This window comes from Macadamia integrifolia, unplaced genomic scaffold (genome assembly GCF_013358625.1).
Source record: "Macadamia integrifolia cultivar HAES 741 unplaced genomic scaffold, SCU_Mint_v3 scaffold2743, whole genome shotgun sequence".
Lineage (NCBI taxonomy): Eukaryota > Viridiplantae > Streptophyta > Magnoliopsida > Proteales > Proteaceae > Macadamia > Macadamia integrifolia.
Genome location: NW_024868929.1, coordinates 28,801 through 48,711, shown reverse-complemented (window position 1 = coordinate 48,711; position 19,911 = coordinate 28,801). Strand labels below are relative to the sequence as shown.

The window sequence follows — 19,911 nt, the reverse complement described above, 5'->3', positions numbered from 1 at the left end:
CCTTAAGAAGTTTTTCCCAACTCACAAGACCAATAAGCTTAGAAGTGATATCCTTCAGTTTAGGCAAAAGTCTAGTGAGTCATTTTCCAAACTTATAGAGAGATTCAAGGATCTACTCCAAGAATGCCCTCACCATGGCTTAGACCTATGGCATTTATGTCAAATAATTTATGAGGGTATTGATTACCCAACTAAACAAATGATAGAGTCTATGTGCCCTGAGGGATTCACATCCTTTATAGATGAAGGAATGGTATGGGAATTCTTACTTGACTTAGCTAACAAAACCCGTGAGTGAGAATCAACCCAAGAGAGTGAAAGAACCATAGGAGGAAAAGGATATCTTATGGATGAGATAATAGCCAAGGAAGCCCATTTGGATAGCCTAATCAAGAGAATTGAGGCTATTGTTTCTAGAGAGCCATCATCAGTCAATTTAGTTAAGATTTGTGCTTGGTGCTAGTCCCCTGGACATATCATAGAAGAATGCCCCAACAACTCTGGGGGCACTTCTAATGATGGTGTTAATGCCTTATACCAGAATAATCCATATAGCAATACCTACAATCTAGGATGGAGAAATCACCCAAATTTCTCTTGGAATCAGGGCAATCAAGCAGGGCCTTCCAATTTTCATAATTAAGGACAACCTGGACTCTAACGGCCTCCCTTTGCACAATAATCTTTTTCCCAAAATACCTTTTCTAGGTCAAATGTAGGACCTCAGGCTAGTTTTCCTAGGGCTCCTCTCGTATCATCTTATCAGCAACCCCCTGGGTTTACCAACACTGGAGAGGCAAGTAGAATAAGTGACTTAAAAAAAAATATGGCCCTCCTCATGACAAGCCATCAAAATCTTATGAGAGAACTCACTCAAGTTATCTCAATTATGCGTGAGAGGGAGAAAGGAACTTTACCCAGTCAACCAGAGCCTAGCCCTAGGCATCATCAGCCTGTTAGTTCACAAACATTAACTAATGCACACTGAATATAGTACAAGGTCAGACCCAACAAGGGCTCTCTAACCAATGTAATATTGTTTATGCCCTTAGGAGTGGTAGAGAGTACCAACAGAGCGTTCTTAAATCTTTCTCATTTATTACTCCTGTTAACTCTCCTTCAGTTGAGGACACAAGTGTGCCTCTTGTTTCAGGTTCGTCTGATGAACCTAAAGATTTTTTTGAAACTAAAGATGATTTGGTTGAGAAAACTAAAAATGATTCTTCTAAACAGGGGTAAATCCCTAACAGTCCTTATATTCATCATTTTCCATTTTCTAATCGCTTGGTAAACAAAAGGAAGACTGCTTCCATGGATAAAATTTTAGAAGTCTTCAAAAAGGTAGAAGTGAACATCCCTCTTTTGGATGCCATATCCCAGATCTCCGCTTATGCGAAGGTACTGAAAGATTTGTGTACTCATAAATGTATCACTAGTGTATCCAAAAAGGTATTCTTGGTAGGTAACATTAGTTCTATAATTACTCAGCCTATAGCAGCCAAGTATAAGGATCCAGGGAGCCCTACCATATCTTGTGTCATAGGCAATACCTACATTGAGCATGCCTTACTTGACCTTGGCGCAAGTGTGAATCTTTTACCTTACCATGTGTATAAGCAACTTGGATTGGGAGAATTGAAAGCCACTGGAACTACTCTTCAGTTGGTAGATAGGTCTGTTAAAATTCCTGAAGGGATGGTTGAGGATGTCTTACTAAAGCTAGGGTAATTTATTTTCCCTGTTGATTTCATTGTGTTAGATACCAAACCCTTCTCAACCAAGGATGAGATCCCAATAATTCTAGGAAGACCATTCTTGGCTACCAGTAATGCATTAATCAACTACCGGAATGGTTTCCTAAGATTATCTTTTGGTAACCAAACTATTGAGTTTAATATGTTTAGGATAGGCAAGCAACCACATATGGAAGAAGAGATTAATATGATTGATGATTTTCTGAATTTTTCTGATGATTTAATTACCAACTTTGATATTAATTTTGATTCAGAATTCCAAGAGTGTATGGATGAGTTGGATGATGATAGTGAAAATTTATTTTCTAAAGTCTTGAGTTTTCACACACCTGTGGGGCCCTTAGGACCCCTTTCCAATTCCATTCTCAAACCTTCCATAGTTGAGCCCCCTATGCTAGATCTTAGGGAGTTGCCATCTAATTTGAGGTGTGCTTTCTTAGGGCCTGACCAGACTTTTCCTATAATAATTTCTTCAAATTTGACTTCTAGCCAGGAAGAGGAGTTACTTAAAGTGTTAAAAGATAATAAGGAAGCCCTAGGTCGAACCATGGCTGATATCAAGGGTATAAGCCCTTCTATTGTGCAACATCATATACATCTTATGGAGGATTCTAAACCATCCATGGAACCCCAAAGAAGTGTTAACCCAGTGATGATGGAAGCTATTAAGAAAGAGATCCTAAAGTGCTTGGATCATGGAATAATTTATCCTATTTCTGACAGCCAATGGGTAAGCCCAGTTCACGTAGTGCCTAAGAAGTCTGGTGTGTCTGTAGTTCCCAATGCCAATAATGAACTAATTCCAACCCATGTCCAATCTGGGTGGAGAGTGTGCATAGACTACAGGAAACTTAATGTGGCAACCTGGAAGGACCACTTCCCATTGCCATTCATTGATCAGATGTTAGAGAGGTTGGTTGGACATGAATACTATTGTTTTCTTGATGGATATTCTGGCTATAACTAGATCCCAATTGCTTTAGAGGACCAACATAAGACCACTTTTACATGCCCATATGGAACATTTTCTTACAGGCGTATGCCCTTTGGGCTTTGCAATGCCCCTGCTACGTTCCAACGATGCATGATGAGCATATTTTCTGACATGGTCAAAAAAATTTTAGAAGTATTTATGGATGAATTTTCAATTCATGGGAATTCCTATTCTAAATGTTTTTATCATCTTTCTATAGTTTTGAAAAGGTGCATATCTATGAATTTGATTTTGGATTGGGAGAAATGCCATTTCATGGTTAAATTTGGTATTGTTTTAGGCCATGTAATATCCAAGGAGGGAATTAAGGTAGATAAAGCCAAAGTGGATTTAATTGATAATTTACTACCTCCTGAATCTATTAAGGACGTCCGATCTTTTCTAGGGCATGCAGACTTCTATAGAAGGTTTATTAAGAACTTTAGTAAGTTAGCCCGATCTCTCACTTCATTACTTGCCAAAGATCAAACTTTTGAGTTTTCTAAAGAGTGCCTAGAATCCTTCAAACAACTTAAGAAGGAGTTGACCAATGCACCCATTGTTCAACCACCTGTTTGGACTGAACCTTTTGATCTGATGTGTGATGCTTTAGATTTTCCATAGTAGCAGTTTTGGGTCAAAGGATTAATAAGTTACCCACTGTTATTTATTATACTAGTAGGACCTTAAATGATGCACAACTCAATTATATAACCACTGAAAAAGAATTTTTAACGATTGTGTTTACATTAGAAAAGTTTCGGTCTTACTTAATTGGTTCACATGTGGTGGTGTATTTTGATCATTCTACTCTCAGATACTTAGTTCAGAAGAAGGATGCCAAAGCCCATCTCATTAGGTGGGTTTTACTTTTGCAAGAGTTTGATTTAAAAATTAGGGATAAAAAAGGAGTTGAAAACCTAGTTGCAGACCATTTATCCCGACTTCCCAATTCCTTGACTGTCGATTCTCCAGTCAATGAGAACTTTCTAGATGAACAGTTATTTGCAGTGTCTAGTGAACCATGGTTTACTGACATTGTCAACTTCTTAGTTTCAAGTGTGACTCCGGATCACTGGTCCACCCAAGATAAGTATAGGTTTCATTCCCAAGTTAAGCACTTTTTCTAGGATGATCTTTATTTGTTTAAGATATGTCTGGATCACATTATCCGACGATGAGTTCCTGATCATAAGCAACATTCTATTCTCTCTTTTTGTCATGATCATGTATGTGGTGGACACTTTGGACCTAAGAATACTGCCGCAAAGGTTCTCCAATGCAGATTTTATTGGCCCACTCTTTTTAGAGATGCTTTTGATTTTTGTAAGGCTTGTCTCGCCTACCAGTCTTTTGGCCGTATCAATAAGAGGAACATGATGCCCCTCAACCCTATTTTGGTAGTTGAGATCTTTGATATATGGGGCATCAATTTTATGGGACCATTCCCTAATTCCTTTGGAAATTTGTACATACTTTTGGCCGTTGATTATGTTTCTAAATGGATAGAGGCCATACCTTGTAAACCTAATGACAACAAAGTGGTGGTCCAGTTTTTCAAAGAGAACATTTTTTTCTGCTTTGGTGCACCGTGTGCAATAATTAGTGATAGGGATACTCATTTTTGTAATCGGCCTTCTGAGGCCTTAATGAAAAAGTATGGGATCACCTATAAGTTATCTACTCTTTATCCCTCCCAAACTAGTGGCCAAGTGGAGGCATCTAATATGCAGATCAAACAAATCTTAGAGAAAACTGTTAATCCCAACCCTAAGGATTGGTCCCTCAGGCTCATTGATGCCTTGTGGGCCCATCAGACTGTATTTAAGACCGATCTTGGTCAGTCTCCCTACCGTTTGATGTATGAGAAAGCTTGTCACTTACTAGTTGAGTTGGAGCATAAGGCCTTTTGGGCCATCAAGAAGCTCAACTTTGATTTGTCTGATGTGAGAATTCATCGTAGACTCCAACTATCTGAGTTGGAGGAACTTAGGAATGAAGCCTATGAAAGTTCTAGGATTTATAAGGAAAAGACTAAAGCTTTCCATGATAAGCACATTCTACGTAAATCTTTTGCAATTGGTGATAAGGTCTTATTGTACAACACTCGATTGCATCTTTTTCCTAGTAAGCTTAGATCCCGATGGGATGGCCCATTTATTGTCCATAATGTAATATCCCCATGGGGCTGTGGAGATTTTGAATCCAGGAACAGGGGTAATTTCGAAAGTTAATGGTCAGCGTTTGAAACCATTCCTCGAGTTTCCTAATACTGGTAGTGAAAAGGTCATGGATCTCCATGAACCTCTTTACACTAATGATTAACTTTTAATCAGGTATGACCCCCTTGCATTGTCTTCATTTTTAATTCTTTCCATGCATTGAAGACATTGCATGACTTAAGTGTGGGGGAGGGAAACCAGTTTCTACTTTTTCCACTTTGTTTTATTTGTTTTTCTTTTCGTTTTTTTGAGCTTGCTAAAGGATGAAGTCCTACTTTAGCTTTTAGCTAATGATCATACCATTCAGTTGCTTGATGTATGGAAATAAAAGTTTTGACTTAGGTACCCATTTTGAATATATAAAAACCCTGTTGAGAAGAAAAAAAAAAGCCTGTCTTAAGATGGGACTTTCTTCTGAAAAATAAGAGACCCCTATTTTATGGTGTTGGACCATATGTAAGTCTGTGGGTTCTTTGTACTTTTGATTTGGAGTTGAGACATTCTTTTTAATTTGGCATGAGTTGACAAATGCACAATTTTAAATGAAATGTGAAATGTGATATAAAGAAGAATAAGAGTTGATTCCCTTGGAACTAGACAGGGCATTGCGTCTCAGGAAGCGTGGTGTCTTGATCGAAATTCTTTGGGAGGAAACTTCTGAAGGAACTCTAGCATCAGTGTCTTTGTGGGCATATGCAAAAAGCAAAGCTACATAGTAACTTGGGTGTCTAGTGTTTTCTCCACCATGTCATTCAGGCCAAAAGTAGTGGAGTAGAATAGAGTTTATTAAGCAAAAAAAAAAAAAATGAGAAAAAAATGTGCAAATGTCATTAATGCTTAGTAATATGTTTTGGTTAAAAACACTCCAACACCTTAGTCATTGGTTCCCTATTTCTTCACATGTGGTTTTGCCTTAAGATAAGGATGTTTTGGAAGAGACGAGGTGAGCTCCAAATTAAGAAATATGCTAGTGCCTAGAATTGATAAAAGGTAATAAAAGTTCAAGTGTGAGGGTCTCTTGTAAGAGAAATTATCTTTGCTCTGGATCGGTATGGCCCTTACCTTTAGCCAAGGTTGGGATTTGTTTATTTTGAATTTTGGGTGTATATTCACTACAAACACCCATGAGACACAACTCGTCCACTAGGGGTGACCTAGGGGTTTAAAGGCTTGTTGCACATGTTAAGTGCAACTGTGATTCCTACGAAAGTGAGTTAGGATTTTTATTTTTATTCTTTTTCTTTATGTTTTGCTCGAGGACTAGCAAAGTCTAAGTGTGGGGGAATTCTGATGAGCACATTTATGTGTGAAATATAGGGTAATAAAACATGTATTTTATATATTTAGAATGGAGCTACCTTGGGTTTTACTTTTTTTTTGTAGGTTTTGTATTTTAAAGGCTTTAAGCATTATCGGACGTCATATCTCTCCAACAACAACTACCTAGTGTAGTTGGTAAGCTATGGTGTGCAAAATTCCCTTGCTCACCAGGAGGTCTTAAGTTTGAATCTCAAGGTTGTCTTTTTTTGAAGAATTTTATTGAAGATTTCCTACTTTTCACTCACTTAAAGCACTAAGGGCATGGAGGGGATTTCCACATCAAATTAGAAGCAAGGAAAATCGTGGAAGGGGTTCTTGTGCAAGAAGAGAAGAAAAAAAAAAAGGAAAGAAAAAAAATGGAGAAATAAATCTTGACCAAATCTTCTCTCTCCTCCACATCATCATCAAAAGATTGTCCAAATCACACAAAGCAAGAAGAAAAATCTTCCCTTGGAGGGAGAAAAAGAAGAGACATAAATTAAGAAAAAAAAGGAAAGAAAATAAGCAAAAAAAAAATTATAGGAAATTTCTCTATGTTTATTTCTCTCTTCTCTCTCCTCCACCTTAGCACTTTTGGTCTCAAAAGATCTCACTACCAATTGTGGGTTTCTCCCTTTTAGGAAAGAGAAATTTGTTACCCTACCTTTCCGTTCCCTATAAATTCAAATCATGTAAGAGGAGGGAAGACACTTTATTCTTCTTTTAGGTTTTTTTTTTTTTTAGTTGCTCTATCTCTTTCTCTCGCTCTCGTTTTAGGTTTATGCTTTAAACACTTTTGTAAGTTCTTTTTATTCAATTAATGCAAGCACTTTTGTTTTTGATTCGGTTTTTTTATTTTTATTGTTTAAGCAATTGGAGTTTTAATTTTTAAGTTCTAGTTCTAGGCTTAGTTCTAGGTGACAAGACAAGCTATGAAGCATATCTTTCAAGTTCCATTTTTTTTCTTTAGACTTGTTTTCTCTAGTACTAAAAATTTCAGATTTGGTTTATTCCAGATCTAGTTTTTAGTATTGGTAGTATCTCAAATCGATCAAGATTTCAGTTCAAGTAAGTAGGCTCCCTCAATAGTCTTCTCTGCCCCCTTTCATTCTCTCTTCTGACTACCCTTTCTTTCTTAATTTAGGATTTTAATTTTAATTTTTATAATATTTCTATCCCTTTCTCCCAAGGTTCATGGTTAGTGTATGTGTTGGCTTTGCCCCTCCTAGCCATAGAACCATCAATTTATTGCTTTTATTTTAATTGTCTCCCTTTCCCTAAAGCCAAGTAGAGTAACCGTTGTAAGAGTGACTCTCTGGTCAAGTAGGGAAGCTCATATTTTGATGCATCCCTCAGGCTAAATAGAGAAACCTACTTGTGAGTCTCTCTCTAGCTTTCTCCCCTTTCTTTTACTTTATTTTTTTTCAACATTTTTTTCCTTTATTACTTTTTTTTTAAATTACATGAGTTGTTTATTTTCAGTTATTTATTTATTTAATTTTAATTACTTAGGCTTGCGTCTTTAAATTCTTAGATGACGAATGGTTAGGACATTTTTTTAGATACATATGTTTAGGACGGTAATTAGAATTAGATCACAACCATTAATTGGTTCACTTTCGCATTATTAAAAGAAGTAAAAAAACATAGTGGCTGCTCTCCCTATGTTCGTCCCGTAGCTACACTGATTCATATGCTTGCGGCTACATTTAAAATCTCAAACAAGTGTTCTTGAGTGTTCTTGAGCGTTCTTGAGATAGAAACCCCCCTTTTGAGGTTCTTCGGGTCTATGAGGAGATCTTTGTTAAGATCTAAAACTCTGTTCGGATCTTCCAAGTGTTCTTTGGGACTTTGGAGTTCTTTAATCCATTTTTAGGTCAGCCTGTCTCTTTTCAAAAATAGCCTTTCCTAGTTGAACCTCTTTTCGAGTGTCCCTGGAATATTTCCAAAAATAGCCATTCCCAAAGGAAGCTCTGCCAAAGTGCCACCTCAGCCTAGCCCTCCCTTAGCCTATCCCCAACAGAAGCTCTGTCGAAGTGCCACCTCAGCCTAGCCCTCCCTTAGCCTATCCCCAACGGAAGCTCTGCTGGAGTGCCACCTCATCCCAAGCCCAGAAATAGCCTTCCCTAGCAGAAGCTCTATTCGAATCCAAAGCAGAAAATAACCTTCCCTAGCTGAAGCTCTGTCCGAATCCAAATCTAAAAGTGATCGTTCCTAGCCAGAACTCTATTCAAATATTATCACAATCAACATCACTCAAGAAAGAAAGTTAGAGGTCAAGACCATCTTCCCCTGAGCTAGGAGAATCCAAAAAATAGTCCAAGCCGGTACTAATCAGGGGCCCACCCCTCTTAACCCAAAACAGGGGTTAAGTTCAGGTATAATTTCTCAACTATAATGTAGACTTAAAATAGACCTTGTCTTAGTATATATAGTAGATTGAATTCAATTAATGTATATATGTGTGATAACTTAGCCATACATGTGGAATAGTAATAATTGTGGAAATTGTTCGTTCTCAAGCATCTAGTAAGAAGACTGGTTGAGCTATACAGATTGGGTGCTTAACACCTTCCCAACTCTGTAACTTGACACTTACCCTAAATCTCTTGACTAGACCAAATTTTGGGCCCTTTTCTCAAGAATCGGCCCCACCCCCGGGTCCTGGGCCCATAACCCTAGGTGGCGACTCCAAACCCATTTGTATAATTCCGATCCTCAAATTGGACCATCATCTAAACCCCCATCTCAAATGATGAATTTTACACTCTTGTAAAATAGTCCTCCACGTATCTCCAAGCGGTGATATAGTAGTGTGGGGCTCACAAGTGAAGCACACACGACTCGAACCCCTCCCCCTTGCTATGAAGGTGAAGAGAGAGAGAGAGGAGAGAGGATGGGGATGCATAGTCCATTCTTCTTCAGCTGCTACCCTCATAGCAATCCTTGCTTCTTTAACTTCTCATATGCAGTCATTACGGGCATTCCCAAATCAAAAAACTTGGACCCACTGTCCATAGCAATCCTTGCTTCTTTAACTTCTCATATGCGATCGTTACGGGCATTCCCAAATTAAAAAATTACCTTCTTGGGCTAGGGGCCTTTTGGGCGGGTGCATCTGCTTGTATTATGAAGGGCTATGAAGAAGTGGCTGGTGAGACTGACTATTGAATTACACTCACTACATTAGTTTTTGAACCCTTTCCCCGTCTGACTCGGGTGTTCTTGCTTGCATCTTAGGAGGATCCTTGATACTGGGCCTCTCTTAAAATTCAGTTCTCCACACGCGTTTCAGTGGCTATTAAGGCATCAAAAGTTTACAAATGCTGATAGTAAAGTACATCATAATTGAGTTTTGATAAGTTTTTTATCAACATCTCTACCTGCTTTGCTTCTGAAGGCCTATCTGTTATCTTGGTAGCCTTGTCTCTGAATCTCATCAAGAAGGTAGTGAATCTTTCTTTAGACTACTGCCTCAATGTCTTAAGCTCCCAACATTTCACATCCACCTTAGTATTATAAGAGTACTGCTTGGTGAAGGCTTTCACTATTGTTGCCCAGTTCTGAGTTTGTGATGACTCCAACTGTGTGAGTCACCTCAGTGCTGGTCCTGATAGGGTTAACATGAAGGCTTGCCCATCTGGTTATTAGCAAGTTGCCACGACTTGACGATGCTGAGAAAGACTTTAAGATGAGCCTTGGGGTCTCCTGACCCATCAAACCTATCAGTCTACCACTTGAATTTTTCTGGAATTCTTGCCCCAGAGAAAAAACTCATTTCCTTGGAATCCACTACTTGGCCTTCTGAGCATTTTCCTGCTCGAATCATATTCTCTAACTTTTCTAACTGCGCTCTAAGCTTCCTTTCTTTCTCCATCTCCAAAGGCTCAAAGCGGACGTGTGCTACAAATTCCTCTTATTCATCTTCAATCACTACCCTAGGAGGAGGGACCCTAGAATAGGCCCTCGTTGACCATTCAGAAGGGTAGGTGAAGATCCTCTCTGAACAGATGGTCAGACATGCTCTGGTTCTCCTGAGTCGACTTAGAAAGAATTCCTATGATGACCTGTAGTCCATTCTATTCCACATCTCCCGTAACCGGTGCCAGCTCATTCCTGGGATCAGCTCTGAGAGGGTTCTGAAGTGTATGCAATATCTGAGCTATCCCTCTCTTGACTTCAGCCATTCTATCTGCAAGGTCACCACAGGATGGACCCAGGCCTATTCGGGTGTTTCCATGTTGGGTGGATCCCTGCACACTGGGCTGTAATCACCTGGTAGTGGACAATCTCGAAGAGATGATAGAGGTGATTCTGGACTTAGGCAAGTCAATCGATTACCCTGATGCATCCAAAGAGACCACGGAGAATACTTGAGGTGTGGAATTATACCTGAACCAAAAGTGGTTCATTTTAGGATTTTTGAATTCCCAACCCCTTGTTCATACATTCACTAAATTAACAACCTTTGATTCATCTACGGTCAGTCCCTTAAATGGTAGGGGTGGATAGGGTTTGATGCCCTTGGTTGGCCCAACGTCATAAGCAAGATGTTCATACAAATGGCTTGTTGAGAATATTCCCATAAGACATTCCAAATAATAAACTCATGCTTTCCTTGCTCTTTTCCCACTAGGTATCCTTCCTTCTGATTTTTCTTGGGACTTCTTGGGACTTGACGTGACTGCTACGGGATTACCCCTGAGTCCCATATTTGGACATTCTTCTTAAAGAGGAGGAACACCTTTTATTTGAAACCCACTTAGGAAAGAAATTCTTTACGTCAGGAATATAATATAGGAACAATCCTTTTCAAGACTGCAAACAAGTCCTACAGTTAGCTTGTGGCGCTCCTAGATTCTTCATCTATTTTCTACATGATGCAAGCATTCCGTGGATGCAATAGGATCGATAAGGCTTCCTTTACAGGATCTATATATGCAAGGTATGTGATCCTTTGGTTATACCTACAGGTACAAGATCAAGGGGGTGACTTCTTTACCCATTACTCATGACTCCATATGAGGTTAAGCAATTGGCCACGGGGTGGTGGAACCGTGAGTGATTGTGTGAAAAAGTGTAATGTAGGGTAACCATCATTCAATCTTAGAATGCTGTAAAGTGCTCGGACCTCCTCGAGGGTGCTGGCACAAATACAGACATCCTCGCCATTTTATTACGCATTCAATCTCAGAATGTTATAAAGTGCACGGACCTCTTCGAGGATGCTGGCACAAATACAACATCCGCACCGTTTGATGATACTTTTCGTTCTTATACATGAAGCGGGTATCATTTGCTCTCAAAGTACTCTCCATGACATGCACTGACTTTCCTGAGGGTACAGGTATGATAGAGAGTCCCTCACCAAATGATTTCACTTTGAGCACAATGCATGATGCAGTTAGTGAATATAATTACAAACATGGGGTTAGCCAAACATGTTTTCAAATAAATATGGTGGAAAATGTTCTTGTATTTAAAGGTAGCATCTAGTATCGAAATCTTGACATTTATCCCCAGTGAGGTCGCCACTATGAGGGTAGTGACCGAAGAAATGGACTTATGCCTCCCCATCCTCTCTCCTCTCTCTTTCTCTTTCATGTGAGGGGAGGGGTTCATATCGTGTGTGCTTTGCTTGTGGGCCCTGCACCACCATATCGCCGCTTGGAGATACATGGAGGCCTATTTTGCAAGAGTGTAAAATTCATCATTTGAGACAAGGATTTGATGATGGTTCAATTCGGGGATCGGGATCATACAAATGGGATTTGGAGTCACCACCTAGGGTTATAGGCCTAGGACCCGGGGGTGGGCCCGATTCTTGAGAAAAGGGCCCAATATTTGGTTTGATCCAGAGATTTAGTGTAAGTGTCAAGTTACAGAATTGGGAAGGTGTTAGGCACCCAATCTGCCCGGTTCAACCGGTCTTCTTGCTAGATGCTTGAGAATGAACATTTTCTATAATTATTACTATTCCACATGTATTGCTAAGTTATCACACATATATACATTAATTGAATTCAAACTACTATATACACTAAAACAAGGTCTATATAAAGTCTACATTATGATAAGTTGGTTGAGAAATTATACCAAAACTTAACCCCTGTTTCAAGTAAAAAAGGTGGGCACCTAATTAGTATTAGCTCGGAATGTCTTTTGGATTCTCCTAGCTCAGAGGAAGATGGTCTTGACCTCTAACTTCCTTTTGTGAGAAATGCTAATTGTGATGGTATTCGGACAATGTTTCGGCTAGGACAGTCATTTTCAGATTGGGATTCGGACAGAGCATCAATTAGGGAAGGTTATTTCCTGATTTGGATTCAAACAGAGCTTCGACTAGGGAGGGTTATTTTTGGGCTAGGGATGAGGTGGCACTCCGGCAGAGCTTCAGCGAGGGAAGGCTATTTTTAGATTTAGGATGAGGTGGCACCTTGGCAGAGCAGAGCTTCCATTGGGATGGCTATTTCTGGAAAGATTCCAAGGACACTCAGACAGGGGTTTGGCTAGGAATGACTATTTCTAAAAAGAAATGGGCTGACCTAAAAATGGATTGAAGAACTCCAAAGTCTCGAAGAACACTTTGAAGATCCGAACAGAGTTTCAGATCTTAACAAAGATCTCTTCGTAGACCCGAAGAACCTCAAAAAAAGGAGGGGGATTCTATCTCAGGAACGCTTAAGAACTCTCAAGAACACTCAAAGAAGGTGGCTCAGGAACATATTGTTTTTGGCTAAAAACCGGATCTAACTAAGAATTTGGATTGAAGATCTTCAAGATCCTGATGAACACTTCGAAGATCCGAATGAGTTTTTGGATCTTGATGAACATCATTTCAAAGATCAAAAGAAAATCAAGAGGGGAGGGGAGGAATATTTCACTATGAAAGAGTGAAGGGGGATTTTGGTCTGTTGAAATAAAAGGAGGGGTATTTATAGTTTTTTCCAGCCAATAAGAGAGGGGGCTCCTCTTTATCCAATGGACAAAAGGGTGAGGTTTTGCTTAAGGTGGGGGATAGGGCTTTTACACACTAGGTAAAGAGGGGAGTTGAAGGAGAGAGAAACACTAGCAAAAGGAGGGGTCTTTTGGCTTTGAGTGGGTGAAGAGGGGATTTCTTCACTCATCAGGTCAAGGCAATACGAATCCCGACTGTTGACGGTGACACACAAGGTTAGGTTGAAATGTATGGGGCATGAGGGCAATGTGCATAGTGTGTGTGGGGAGCTTGGCATGGGTGTGAGGGCAATGTGCACAATGTATGCAGGGAGGTTGGCATGGGTGTGTGGCCAATGTGCATAGTGTGTGCGGGGAGGTTGGCACGGGTGGTGGGCACGTGTATGTATGGGCAACAGGCATGTGAATGCATGGGCAGCAGTTGCGTATATGCATGGGCAGCAACTAGCACACACAGGTGTGCGGGCTAGCTTGCAGGTCAGCATGCACATGAGCATGGGGGTGTGCAGCAATAGGGCCATGAGGTGCAGCAGCAGGGTCGTGGGCCTGTGCTAGCAAGGGCACAGGCCAACAGGCCATGGATAGGGGGCTGTGTATGGCAGGGGGGCTGTGCATGGCTGTGTGCATATGCTGCAAGCACACGTGCGATTAAGGGTTTTTCTGGTGACAATTACGAGAGATCCGTTGGTCCGATTTTGGCATATCAAATATCGTTAGAATCATATATTTGAGTACTATCCATCTGTATAGTCATCTTAACTGGATTCCTTTATATATAAAAAGTCAAAATTGGACCCATTTTCTCCATCGCGGGGGTTTCCAGGGTTTCAGGTATGGGAGTGCTTTTTCGTTATCTTGGTAGGTAGGGGATAAATTTTAGGGTGTTTGTGATAGGAAGGGGATTTTCCAGGTTTCTAGCTAGATTGTCCATGTGCGTGAAATATGTGCACGAAAGCATGCTTTTTCAGGGATGATTACGAGAGATTCATTGATCCAATTTTAACGTATCATATATCGTCGGAATTGTGTTTCCAATCACTATTCATCTATATGGTCATCTTGACTAGATTCCTTCATATATAAAATTCAAATATAGACCTTCCTCTCTCCCTCATGGGGATTTTTAGGGTTTTAGGTAGGGGAATTTTTCCATTAGCATCTCTGTTGGTCGAAAGTGGAAGTCATGTCCAAGGTCCATATTTCATCATAGCTAGAGGAGGGTGATAAAATTGGGTGTCTACACCATGATCATCCCTATAGACGAGATTGAGAGTTTGACTAATGGAGTATGGGATGAATCATTTATCGACTGCGATAGAGACTATGGAGCCTTCTTGGAGGTAGAGACAGTATGCACCCCTCTTGGTTTTGATGGTTTAATGGTATGTTACCCTTTCTTGAGTATTTCCTTTATGCTTCAACTTCTTTTTGTTTTAGTCTTGACTGATGTTCTTTCAGGGGAGGACATCACGTGTAGGCCCTTCTACTGTTTAGTCACACGTCAGTGCTGTTGATCCTTCGTAAGTTGGACCCTCTACTTGTGCTAGTGGGTCACTCAGAGTAGCCAACATCCTCTTCTATGGCTTTCCTGCTTGGTGCTATCCCAATGCGGCCAGCCCCAACCTCCCTCATCTTCTAGAGCGGAGCACAGATGTAGATGCTTCCATTGGGCTGCCCATTCCTTATGACTATGTGAGTATCTAATCATCCTTCAATTGACTTTTGAATGCCTTTGGCTGATATGCTCTTTCTTAGGTATCTCTGGAGGTCTATTTTGAGATCAGGAGGATGCATTATGGCCTGTGCGAGATGATTGTTGCTAAGGTATTTCCTACTTTTCTCTTTTTTCCTTTTGCCATTCTTCTTCATTATTCTTCTTCTTGATCCTTTCCTATATTCCTTAGGATAGAAGGATCGTCACCTTGGAGAGCCAAGTCAGTTCCTACAAGCAGGAAATTACACAGTAGGATGCACTGATTCAGGATATGACACAGAAGCTAGAGCAGAATGGACTAGCATCTGCAGGTTCCCCAGTACTCCACGGGGGTGACTCAGAGTATAGTTCAGATGATGACTTTACTCTTTAGGGACCTGCTCCTGTAGTCCCTGTAAGTGTAAACATATGTATATATTTTCCTTTTTCTTTTCGCTATCCCTTTTATTTTGGCATCTTATAAGTGGAAATCTATCTTTGACACAAAGAGATCCTTTTCTTTTTGTTTTTGTTTGTGGTTTGCAATGTTTAGGTATAATCAATTCCACAACTCAAGTCGTAATTAGAATAATCGGGATAACACAAAATCCAAATACTTCCTCATTCTATTACCAAGTGAATAACATGGAAAGGAGAACAATTTTCCTACCATAGACATGATAGGTAAGTAACAAGGTGGGGAGATAACTCTTGAGGTGGGTGAAAGCTCACTAACTCTTCTGGGTCCATCACCTCGAGCCCATATTTTTGGCTGATGTACATAGGCAAGTAAAAGGATGTGTCTGTCAATTCCATCAACCTAACGTAATTGTAGCCAGGGGTCTTCATCAAAAAATATTCTTGTGGCCTCCCTGGGCACCTCCACGCAATATCTTGCACAGTCCTTTTTTGTAGGTACCTTTCCCAGTTAGTGATGAGGTTGAATTTCAGAACTTCCCTCTTATCTTGGTAACAAAGAGCTCCAAGTGGGCCTCCTTTTAATGGATTAGTTAACTTCAACTTTTCAAGAAGCCAAATTTGAAAAATTGCAAGACTCCCTTGATAATTATCTAGTCAGAATCTACGGCCAATGCTCATGTCATCAAGTCCTTTGAATGTCTCTGCAAGGACTGTAGGGATGATGTCACCTCCTTTCATCAACTATTTTGCTACCTTAGTCGGAATGGGTGGTGCACCACGCCTGGGAGTTCGGAGAACATAGTGAGCTATCATGCAAAGCAAATAAGCGTCCTGTGATCTCGGTTGATGGATTCCTCCCATTGGTAGATATTAGACAAAGATCTGGGCCACCTTCAGAATGTCAATCTTCCCATACCTAATGAATTACTTCATTTCCTCTTCTTTCCATCTGAAGAAGTACTGAATTTCTTCTGAATAATCTTTCTTCAAAGGTGGTTGGAATAACCTGCCTTTGGGTGGAGATAACATACAAACTCAAAATTCTTTGAGAGTTGGAAAGATCTCTACTAATCCAAACCAAAATACATGCGGATTGGCATCCCAGTGTTGAGGCATCTGCTAGAGTAATTGGTGATGTAATTTCACACACTCGATCTGATCGAGAAATTACACTTTAATGGATTCTAGTAATCCTGGCACCCTTATGTTCATGTCCAAGGTCTAATTCCTCAACATCTCATCTAACAAGCTCATGACTTTTCCTGAAACCATCATAAAAAAAAGAGATATGATGATTTATCAAAGCATTACTCATTAGCTAATGACTCAAACAAGCCTTTACCATTTTTGCATCAAGCTCTTCTTTTTTTTTCTTGACGGATCAAGGATGAGGAATAAACTGGCCTTGATAAATTAGTGTCGGGTGGTAATTTTCTTTTACGGGATGGAATCCTAGATAAGAGTTTGACGGACAATAGGTGAATGATAGATACCTACTGGCCTTGCATGCCAAATGGTGATTCTTGGGGGATAGAATCCTAGATAAGAATTAACGGACCAATAGGCAAACGACAGATACCTAATGGCCTTGTATGCCAAATGGCGATTCTTGGGGGATACAAACTATGATGATCTTTTAGGATACCTTGATTATTAATTTAGGAACTAATTTATTGCCTTGAGATGGTTGAGACTACACTTGCACATGTTAAGTTGCCTATATATCCCTCGAAAGGAATTAGGTCTGACATAGTTCAGGCTATTCACCCTTTTAGACATAATATTTCTTGAGTTGATCCATGTTGACCAGTACGGGTATTTCTTCATCGTTATGGTCTATAAGTTTCATAGCTTTTCCTGGTAAAATTTTATTGACAGTGAAAGGGCCACTCCAGTTGGGTTGAAATTTCCCTCTTGGGTAATGAATTGGGGCTCTTTGTTCTTGAAGAACAAGTTCACCCTCCTCTATGTGGCAGGGCTTCATATTCTTGTTAAAGGCCCTGGCCATCCTCAGTTGATATTTTTTTAAATTATCCATGTTTTTCATATGCCTTTTATCGAGAAAATTGAGCTTGTCATGTCTGGCATTCACCCACTCTCCTTTAGCTAACTGACTATCAAGAAGCACCCTTAGGGATGGTACCCAGATTTCCACTGGTAGAACTGCCTTAACCCCATACACCAAAGAGAAAGGGGTCACCCACATCGAGGATTGTATAAAAGTTCAGTATGCCCATATGGCAAGGGGTAACTTATTGGCCCAATACTTGTGTGTTTCTGCCATTTTCTCTAGGATGAATTTGATGTTTTTGTTGGCTGCTTCCACTGCTCCATTGATCTGTGACTTATAAGTGCTAGAGCGATGCCTTTTGATACCGAACTTTATACAGATTTTGTCTGTCTTGCCCTAGAAATGGGATCCCTAATTTGATATCAATTCTTGCGGTACTCCATATTGGGAAATGATATTTTCTTGAATGAATTTGGCTACCTTAGTAGATGTGAGGACCGCATATGACTGAGCTTCTACCCACTTGGTGAAATAATCAATGGCTACCAAGATGAACTCATGGCCATTGGATGCTTTGGGGTTGATCTTTCCAATGACATCGATGCTCCAAGTGGAGAATGGCCAAAGTGAACTGAGCGAATGCAACTCTGTTGGTGGGATATGTATAATGTTAGCAAATATTTGACATTTGTGGCATTTCCTGACAAAGTCCACACAATCCGCTTCCATTGTGTTTCAGTGATATCCCAGCCTAAGGATCTTCTTAGATAACATCTTAGCATTCATGTGAGGTCCACAAAGACCTTGATGAATTTCCTCCATGATGGTTGCGGCTTGCTCCTCATCCACTGGATAACTATATTCTGTCATAGGATCTCTTGTATAAAAAATCCTCTTGAAGAATAATTGGGTGGCATATCTCCTTAGAAATTTCTTTTCTCTGTCAGTTGCTTCAACTGGGTACTTCCTTTTCCTTATGAAATCCACTATGTGAGCGAACTAAGACCGACCACCCACAATGAGAGAGTTCACTGAATTCTAATAAATGGGCCTACTCCTTTGTTCTACCAAGAATGATCAAACCCTTGCCATAGGGTTGCACTCTACTATAGAGGCCAAGGTTTCAAGGGCATCAGAAAACCTATTGTTATCTCTCTAAAAGTATTCAGACGAGATCTTCTCAAAGTGTTCAACCACCTCTTCTAGATGTTCTTGATATGGCTTCAACTTTTCATCTCTAGTTTTCCACTTTCCCTATGTCTGGAAGATGACGATAGATGAATTGCTATAAACCTTGATCCTTTTCACTCCAATAGTCAAACCAGTTTTGAGCCCCAAAGCACAAGTTTCATATTCGACAATATTGTTGGTATAGGGGAAATCGAGGTGGAATGATGAAGGCAAATAAAGGCCGTCACGAGTGATAAGCAATATTTTCGTAGCACACCCCTTTTGATTGGCTGCTCCATCAAAGAATAATTGCAATTATTAGCTATGTCTTCTTCCTGTATTGCTGTGATTCCTTCATCAGGAAAGGCATCATCCAAGGATCTTCGATCTTCTATGGGGTGGGAAGGCAAATGATCGGCTATGGCTTGCCCCTTGATAGATTTTTGAGTAACATAGGTGATGTCAAAATCTGATAGAAAAAGCAACCAATGGGCCATCCTTCTTGTAAGGGCTGGTTTCTCAAAGATGTAGTTGATGGGATCCATCCTTGAGATCAAGTGTACTGGATAGGAAATCATATAGTGTCACAACCTTTTTGTTACTCAAATCAATGCAGCACAAATTCTTTCCAAAGATGTGTACCGTGTCTCATATTCCAGGAACTTCTTACGAAGGTAGTATATGGCATGCTCGACCCCTCCTTTAGTCTCTTTCTGTGATAGTAAAGAGCCCATGGAATATTCTCCCACGGATAAGTACAAGAGAAGTGGTTCACCTCCCACCAGCAGTGTCAATACTGGTGGGTTCATGAGGTATTCTTTGATTTTGTCAAAAGCTTGTTGGTATTGGTCATTCCATTCCATAGGCTGATCCTTCTTCAGCATTTTGAAAATTGGTTCACAGATTGTAGTCAATTGAGCTATGAATCACCTGATATATTGGATGTGATAAAAAAAATCCTTGTCTTTGCTTCTCAGTCCAAGGTGTGGGCATTTTTTGAATTACCTTGATCTTAATAGGGTCGACTTCAATGCCTCTTTCACTCACCAAAAAACCTAACAGATTTCCTACTGTTGCCCTGAATACACACTTCTGAGGATTCAACTTTAGCTGATACTTCTTGATTCTTTTAAAGAATCGCCACAGCATGGGAATATGCCCCTGTTGATCTTTTGACTTTACTATCATGTCGTCCACATAGACTTTCACATCTTTGTTCATTATGTCATGCAATATGGCCGTAGCTGCTCTGTTATAAATTATCCCGGTGTTCTTTAGTCCAAAATGCATCACCTTGTAATAATACGTTCCCCATGGTCCCTCACGATCTTCTAGGTGCATGCTTATTTGGTTGTATCCAGAGAATCCATCCATAAATGACAACAAAGCATGACTTGCTGTGTTATCCACCA

The 19,911-nt window shown here is 40.1% G+C and overlaps 1 non-coding gene across 1 annotated transcript; it reads right to left on the bottom strand.

Moving 5' to 3' along the window:
• Positions 1 to 34: 34 nt before the first annotated feature.
• LOC122067165 lies at positions 35 to 141 on the bottom strand. The gene has a single exon (XR_006136606.1). It is a non-coding gene; the product is annotated as a small nucleolar RNA R71 (small nucleolar RNA).
• Positions 142 to 19,911: the final 19,770 nt, after the last annotated feature.